A 9,489-nucleotide genomic window follows, 5' to 3' on the forward strand; every position below is an offset into this window, starting at 1 on the left:
AGGTCTTCTCCATCCTTTAGTGAGCCATTAACATTAAATTCATCAGATAAGAAATAGGGGATTTGTCAGGCAAACTCATTTATCGTGTTCAGTTAGTGAGTCTTGCTCTGAACCTACCTGCTGGCAGACAGAGAGCAATGCTTCCCCATCCTTCCGTACTGCAGAAGAGGCAGATTATGCCATTATAACCCCAATAAATGCTCTGTACTGAAAACCTTCAACTTCTTAAAAAAAAGATAAAAAGTTAATAGGGACCTTTAAAATACCGGGGATTTGGAATAAAGCTTTGTAAATTATGGGAATTGCATGATTATGTGCTGGGTGTAACAAGGGAGGAACAGAGCAGCAAGACAGGGAAAAAGACCTAACGAAGAGGGAGAGCTTAGTCCGCCCATTCGACATCGACTGCATTTTCCTCACGCCTCATTTTTGTGCAACTGCTTAAAGTAATGCCTTACAGCTGGAAGAAAGCCAACTTGTGCATAAAACGAGTTGGCCTCGTTTGCTCAAACATGACACTTGCAGAGGTTGTGTGAAGAGAGGAGTAACTGCAGCGGGAAGGATTTCCCCCCGGGAAGCCTCAGATCGGCTCAGCTCTGTGGCACAGTGGACCCCACTTCTGCAACCTGCAAACCAGCTTTGCTGCACAGAGGCAAAGCGCGGAAGAGGGTGGTCGTTAGGTCTGCAGTCCTCCGCCTACTGTTCTCTCTTGCCTGCAAAGAGGTAAGAGTAACCGTCAGCTGTATGGGGCTATTTTCTGGCTGCTAACCCCTAAGGAGACAATTATACACGCCCCAGTCACTGCAATGGTCTGAACAGGATTTAGCTCAAATAAACTCATCATCTTAAATGTCACCATGTAAATGGAAATGTTTGGTGGCCAAACAAGCTGCAGGGCCCATATTCTGCTCCACGAGTCCTGCCTGTCTGGATTATAAAGCGGAGAGCTTTGACAAGATAGAATAAGGCGCAGTGCTGTCCTCCTTTCTGAAAACCACCATGAAAGGGCTCACACTTCCCTGCTGTGATGGAGGAAACACGAATGCCAGCGGAGAACCCGAACCACTGCCATGAGAGCCTTCTCTCCACGGACTGGAAGAAGCAGCATGTAACAGCATACTTAAGTGTATCTGCATGGTAGAGGTTTACAATTAAAAGATGCAGCTTCCAGCCCTAATCTTGACTATATAACTTTGCTACAGCTGAATTAAAAGATGGGAGAAAAGGAGAGTGTAGCACTTTCCTGACTTTGACAAGGACCTTTGAGCTGATGGGAAGCATACAAGAAATAGCATTTTCCTGAAAATACCTCTAGAGTTTGTACTTCATTGCAGCCAACGTGGGAGGAGATTTATACGTGTTCTTAAACCCTGCCTAGTTTCTCTCTTCTACTGATTTTCCTCATAAGTGGAGCAACTACTAGCACATAGCCACTTATAACTTAATTGGACAAGTAAATAAAAGAGATGTCACAAGACAAGTAGGCCACTGCTGAATTCATCTTTTGCAAAGGTTGCCCTACATTATCAGCGAGATGAAAAACAGAGGCAGTTCACAAGTCACAGTGAAGAAAAACAACCTGTCCTCAGAGTCAACTGTGCTCTGTACCACGTTCTTCGCAATCAGTTTCTGCCCGTTATGTCCTGTCAGTTACGTGCCTGTGTCTGTGCAGAGGCATTTACCACAGATGGCAAGGTGGCATCTGCTTTCGGCAGTCTGCTTTCTAGCAAATGCCTTCGGAAGCAACGTGCTTTGCCTTTCCAGCACTGATCAGAAATGCCTGCTCCAGCCATGCCACCTCAGGTGGCACAGCTCCAGTCCCAGCAGGCTCATCATCTAGCCCACCGCAGTTTTGCCCCTTTGGCACACACCTTTATCACAGCAGGAACATAACGATGTTGGCATTATAGGGGATATATCTATAGAACAGGCTATTTCAGTTGGAAGGGCCCTACAACGATCATCTAGTCCAACTGCCTGACCAATTCAGGGCTGACCAAGTTAAAGCATGTTGTTAGGGGCATTGTCCAAATGCCTCTTCAACACTGACAGGCTTGGGGCATCGACCACCTCTCTAGGAAGCCTGTTCCAGCGTTTGACCACCCTCTCGGTAAAGAAATGCTTCCTAATGTCCAGTCTAAACCTCCCCTGGCGCAGTTTTGAACCGTTCCCTCATGTCCTGTCACTGGATACCAGGGAGAAGAGCTCAGCACCTCCCTCTCCACTTCCCCTCCTCAGGAAGCTGTAGAGAGCAATGAGGTCGCCCCTCAGCCTCCTTTTCTCCAAACTAGACAAGCCCAAAGCCCTTAGCCCCTCCTCACAGGACATTCCTTCCAGCCCCTTCACCAGCTTTGTTGCCCTCCTCTGGACGCATTCAAGGACCCTGAATCTATCAATCATACAATATATTGATATCATACTATATATCATATGATATACCAATATCATATATGACACTATTGTGGCTGACCAATAAACCCCTAGAAGGGAAGAAGACTCAGTGGAGATGGGCAAGGGTGATGCACCCGTGAAGCTGAGGGAATAATGCAGGGTGTGACGGAGCACAGCTGCTGCAAAGCAAGCTGACTTTAGCTCAACACAAAGGGGACTCGAGGGTGGCCTTTATTTTAGATAAACAGCTATCAACAGTTGAGTGGATCAACTGGCGGTGTAAACATCTCCCTGAGTTAGCCAGACCAGCACAGGGGGAATGAATCCGTAGCTCAGACCTGCATAGAATATAAAATCTAAATAACTAACAAAAGAATTCTGAAGAGAGCAACGGGCTTGAGCTGGCTTCAACCCGTGTTCCTCACCGGCAACTGGGGATGCCCAGCGTTGTGATGGTGACAGTATTACAGAGATCGGTAACGGAGATCACATTGGCATTGTGCTTGAACGGTGTATTGCAGTTGCTGTATTTTGCTGAGCGTAACTTAACATTTGTATTGTGTTGTGTTTTCAGTATAATTTGTATCACGTTGCTAAATCAGAAATCCTGTGTAACAACTATCTTCAAATAAGTAAAGTTGATATTAAACATTACACCCTCCACATGTGAGGTATCTGAAAGAACCCAGGCAGGAAGTATTGGACTCTGACATACATACATATATATATATATAAAAAATTATAGGTTCATGATTGTTAATCCATAGGGTGGCAAAATCCAGAAGAGTATTTCATTAACCCACACCACAGTTATTAAGCTTATATCTACCTATAAAAATGTTATACTTACATTAAGTTTTGTTTCATAGATGCACTCAATCTATCAAGCCTCTCAGGAACAGGTTCCAGTTTTAGAAGTATGTAGAAAGTGCATTCACCTGTTCCTCCCCCAAAAAAGCACTCTGCCCAACATAACTGCAGTCAGGAATGTAGCGCATCTAAAATGTGATCTCGCTCCCAATGCAGCAGGTGGTGTCTGGTGTTGAGGGCACGGCATCGCTTTTATGGAATTCCAGGCTGTTTTCCCAAATACATTGATGCAGTATTGGAAGAAAAAGGGTGGAATAAGCAAGATTAAAGAATCTAGAAGAGCTACACCCGGAAAGTGCCACCAGCACCACAGTCAACTTCCTACTGTGTTTGCAGTTTAAAGAGGACATGTAAGAAGCTCCCATAACCTAAAGGTCACTGTGATGTGGGCTGCTTAGTACAGAAACAAACCGCCTAGCAACATTCCCCGTGCCTTCATCCAAGTACCAAACTTCTTCTTCCATTTCCACAGCTACCTTACACAGTGCTGCCCATCAAACACTGTGGTGACATGCTACCCCATTAACCCACCCTTGTCCACACACCCCACTGCCTGACTGCTTCTGCTTCTCCAGTATGTGTAGTCGTGATCTCTGACACCGGCTGGTTCAACAAGAGAAAGCAGCTCAGGAAAGAGGACCTGCAGAAGGGCAGGTGGATCGGCGATGAGGGAAGGCAGGTACCTCTGAGGACAAGAATTAACAACAGCAGGGTCTCTTCTGTAGCGCATGGCAAGACAGCACACACTAAGGAACAGAGCTCTGCCATCAGCTGGGGCTTCGCTTTTCATGGCTTGGCTTTTGCACGTGTGTATGAAGGATCATACCATCTTAATCAAATTAATTCTTTATTATGCTGTACTGATGAAAACTTCAACCCATATTTTTCTCCTTAAAGCTGAAAAAAGTAGTTCTGGAACAGAGCATTAAAAATTCCAGATCAAAATCATCGGCCTTTAAAAACAAATTATGGATCTGAGGAGATTCAGTGGAGGCAGAGAGACAAGAAAAGCTGTATTTGTGCAAACTAGAAAAGTAACAAAAAATAAGTTTCTGCCTGCGTACTCTTAGAATCAGAGCCCATCCTCTCCACAAAAAAAGGTCTGCCCATACTGTGACACACAGTGCAACTGATCTGTCATTTTAAGGCAGCTCAGCACAACCTGGAATATTCGAAGGAGCAAAGGATCGGGGAAGGGAAAACCTACAGGAGAAACCAAGAACTCAGCGCCTGCAGAGTCTAGCAAAAAGATGACAGAGGAACATGATGATATATGCCTGTCAGTTGTTGCAGGCACAAACAGCGTAACAAAGAGCTAATGCCTTAGGGGACCAAGCAGGTACAGCAGCAGACCACTGATATACTACAGGTAGAAACTGTAGAGATCTACTTCTGTGGGGCGGCCTTCTGATAAAAATATGGGGAAGGGAGCAAAAATGCCAAGTGATCTTCCAGCGGGTCTTCAGCTTTCAGCTGGGAGTGTATGATGTGGCACACAGCTGAGGAAGGGGGAAGGTCTTTATCTTCCAGTGAAAAACAGAAACTTGAAAGATGTCAGATTTGAAAAACTGGTTTAATCTGCAGCACCTATCCGTACAGCCAGCTTACCCTGCTGGAATCTCAACTTCTCAGATCATACAGCTTTAGGTTTGTTTTGGAGGATTCTTCAGGAATCCCTCCCCTCCATCCCGGTCATTTGGAGGAACCGTGCAGAACTTTATATGCTGCTTCTAGAAATGCTACCGTAACGCACCAAGTTCCGTCTGCAGTTCTCAATGACTGGCTTAGTGCAGGGAACGGCCGCAGGGTTAAGCTTGTTCTTCACTCCCAGGCTCCCAGCCCCTACAAAACGATCCACCCAGATTATCGCTGCAGACACGTGGCCCTCGCATGGATCAATCTGCAGGACTGAGACCAAAAAGCGTAAATGGAAATAAAACCAACCAAAACAAAAAGAAAATAGCCCTTAGTGCATGTTTAGTTACAGAAACCAGAGTGGCAAATAGGAAAAGGATGCAGATCTCCCAGTTACATTATCGGCTACTTACTCAGTAACACTGCAGAAAACCAGATGCTGGGCAGTCACTCTTTTTCATTCAGCACAATTAAAAAACCCTCTATGCCAGCATAGTATGTACAAAATCACATACAGTTAAAATAAGCAACTGAAAGCGTGAATGAGATTCTAATATACAGTACTTTCACACAGCCAAAGCTATTTTATTTTACAAGATGAGTCTTTTGCGTTAATCTTTTTCTGAAAGCCCAGTAAAAACAGCGTGAACTACTTAAGCAAAATTTAAGAGACAACTTACAAAGTAGTATTTGCATAGCACTGTAAATCTGCGTATTTGTTTGGGCACAGTTCTTAGTAGAAACTACAGTAGGTGACAGGGTTGGGTTTTCTTAATAGCTTCTTGTTTTTAACCAGATTCAGGCGCGCCTCTTCTGAACGTCATAAAAGCAAGTGTAGGAAATAGCTGTAAAAATGTACAAAAATATATACACATACACAGTAAGTGCGTACCCTGTATACAGTTTTATTACTCGTTAGGTTTGGCTAATAATGATCATCCGGTACTTACACTTCCCTCCAAATGACAAGTTTGTAACAAATCGATCAGGTTAAGGATGGTGAGTTTTCTCAGAGAGAAGGCTTTCATTAAAGCTACAGTACTTGCTGGTGATCTTTAGGAGTGAGCGACACGCCAGCTGACAGCGGCTGCCTGGCGTTCAGGCGAGTAGCATTCAGTCGTCACAAGGTACAGCTCTGACAAAGCTGAAGCGAAATAACACGAAGGGGCACAGCTTGGCCCTCCGCACAGATGCGCATGCACGTAATAAAGGAGGTCCATAGAACCAGTTCATGCCTCGGGGGGGAAAGAAAAATTCATTCCCGATTAGCCTCTGCTGCCCACTCTTCCTCCCTTGGCAAATTAGATTTCAGCGCGACTAGTAAATCGGTGTGTTTTTCTTGAAAATACATCTTGGCCAAAATAAAAAAAGAAATATAACTTGTCTAAGACTGCAAATTGGTAGTGGTAGCCCCCATGCTACAGAATACTTCCAATTTAGATTTTAAAAGCACTGTTATATTCCAGTTTCTGCTGAAGTGCCTATTTTTAAAATACATTTCCTCTTAAAAAGATAAAATGCTGCTTCTGCTAATGTAAAGCTTTTTAGAAATAGACGATCAGCTGCACTCAAGCACTCTCTGAAGTGAAAGTGAACAAATTAACTTTCTTCCCGGTTTTGAAAACTGAAGGCAGCTTTCCATAAACCTAGAGAGGCTGAGGATAGGAGAAACATGACATGTTTGGCTGACGGATGCCAATCAACTGTCTTCCCAATTCCAAAGCGTGAAATATTTTCATGACATTTTCTGGTGGCTACCAAACGTGGCGCAGACCCTGTAACACTGACTTCCAGAAAGTTTTCCCTCAAAACCATAGCAGGTAAAAAAAAACCCCAAACCCCCCAAAACCAAACAACGATCTCCACGGATCTCGATGCAGAGATTGCTGAGACAATCGGATAAACTAGTCTTCAAGATGAATAGGGGGAAGCGTGGCAGAGTAAGAGTTGCCGTGTGTAATAAGGAGATAAGCCCTTCAAGACAAATTCTGACCCCAATCACGTGAACGTGACAAGGGCTGCCTCCTAAGTTGTCACAGGGAGGTTTCACATTTGTATTAGTCAGAGTTTGCCTGCCCACATACACGCTTATCTCTGGTTTGCAAAGCTCCTGGCCATTGCGCCATTTTCTCAGGCCAAGAATTTGGCCAGGTCTGTTGGTGTTCCTCCTCCTTCCAGCGATGCACCTTGCAGCTCTCAGCATGGCTGTTACCTGCTTCAAATCCCGCTTCACTCAGCTCTGGAGCAGCCCATTACGGATCAAAAAGTTCAGGAACATGGAAACGAGTAGCTGTGACAAACTGGGTCAAAGTACAAATTCAGCATTACCGTTACGGGGATGGGCTTCTTTCCACAGGCATCAACCAGAACGTGGAGGAATCGTCTGCTGTGAACCAGAAACTTCACACCAAGCGACGTAAGCACACGGGCATCCAGGAGATGCTGTGAGCTACACCAGCGTATCCAGTTTTCAAAGGAAATCTAGGAACGGATTTTTCACTTTTATCTGCATTGCCCGCCAGCACCTGGATGAAACACACTTGGGCTAGGTCTGTCCAATCTTGGCCTTAGACTTCTTAATACATACTTCTCCAAGATGCCAAAATATGTGAATATTATCTGTCTTCAATCTGAAACACTCTGCACAGTGTGAACTCGGCGTTATTGAAAGCCTCCAACCCCACATTTCTTTCATCAAAATGTACAGGAAGCAAAACCAGATTTTGGGGTAGGCCCAGACAGAAACTGTACCTTTAGCAATTATCAGATGTCCAGTGACCCCCGCTTGCTGGTTACTCCAACTGTTAGTGAAGACCTTGTCCCAACTCCCTTCTGTCGGGTTCATCAATGCCAGAGGGACCCGTTCCCAGGTAGTGATGGCCTACGTGAGCAGGCCTGGGAAGGACTTCTCTCCCCTGATAAAAGTTTTGCTCTGAAGCAGCAAAGTTGCGTTATTGCTTAACACAACTTAAACACAACTGTGTCACTTCAGACCTACTGAGCACGTCAACCAGTGCCAAAATGCAGGAAGACAAAACCCCAGCTATGTGAGACGATTTCTATAGGACTGGTCGAACTGGAAAGGTCCAAGTTCCGGTTAAGAGGTCGTAACCGAACCATCTGCAGAAAATACAGGCAAGCAAATATACAGACATCAGTTGATGGAGACAAGTGGTATCACGTGGAAGTGAGCAGACACTCACTTTTTCTGTGAATACTAGGCAATTAGGACAAAGGTAGGAGTCATATTCATTGGTCATCAATTAAGTGTAGAGCCCTTCAAGATAAGTTAAAGCAGAACAAAGGAACGTTGCCCATACTCTTTGTGCCGGAGACAGACATTTTGCTCAGTGACGCAAAGTCAATTGCAAGAGCACATTCAGCCCACAATGAGCAACAGAGAACTGTAATCCCTATGAGCCAAGACCTCCGGATACCAGTTATCTGGTCCTTCTTCAGCATCAGCTTTTTGTGCCTTCCTAACTGAGAGATGCCACAATGCCAGCAGTCTCCGAGCTTTCGCACCAGGTTCTTAGACGTAGGTCAACACGATGCTACCTCGGAACTGCAAATCCCACTTTGAGAGCAACACCATTGTTCTTCATGACAATGACAAGCGCTGCCAAGGCCAAAGAGCATAGCATCTGTCCATATTCGTCTGAGAACCATAACTCCGTGGCAGGCAGCTTGCAAGTCCATACTTGAGAACATGGTATTTAGTCTAAACAATCAAGCAATAAATGAAAATTTTGAAAGGTGGAGAGAGAAAATGCTCCTCTAGCTATAAGTTTATTAAACCTAGCATGGTTGAAAAGCAAAAGACGAAAAACATGATATATTTTTGTTTATTATTGCTCTTAAAGGGCTTGGTAGTCAAATATACAAGCTATATTCTATTAAACCAGAAGAAAATAAGATATAAAATCTATGCTTGCTTTTCCAATCCAAGCCATCTGCTAATCTTCATTAGTGACATTAACTTCAGCTATTTAGAGTCATTTCAATTTATACTCTGTGTACGTGCGCACGCGCGTGTATAAAAAACCCCTATCTGAGGAGATAAAATTCAGAATGAAGAGATTTGTGTTGGCTTTGTACTGTTCTCTGCATTGCTGTATATTTCAATTTTCCAAATGGTTACTGATATGTCTGTTCAGAAGAGCAAAATTTAAGTAACTGATGATGTATTTATTGTATTTTCAGAAAGAAAGCATGACTAATAAGTTATGATAAGAAAATATGAAATGTTGATTATTCTCCCCTTGATGTACATGCACTAATCCCATGATTCCTAATAGGGAGTTACATGCACTAAGAGGAGAAAAGAACCCTGTAAAGAGAAAGGCTATCAATTCCCTTCTCCTTTAAGCATCTCCCCTCTTCTCAGCATTAAGAAGGGATTTATTTTGTGAAATTCTTGTCATGCCCATTAATATACTGCTCAAAATATAATTATAAAACATAGTCAATGGTCAGCCTGCTTTGCAAGCCTCACTCTGCTAAGCCAGTACAATTTATATCTATATCATCTTCAGGAAGCAAGTATACAGCATTTGTAACGTCTTTCTAAGAAGCAAGAATTATATCCATTTA

The sequence above is a fragment of the Pygoscelis adeliae genome, unplaced genomic scaffold, assembly GCF_000699105.1.
Source record: "Pygoscelis adeliae isolate BGI_AS28 unplaced genomic scaffold, ASM69910v1 Scaffold548, whole genome shotgun sequence".
Lineage (NCBI taxonomy): Eukaryota > Metazoa > Chordata > Aves > Sphenisciformes > Spheniscidae > Pygoscelis > Pygoscelis adeliae.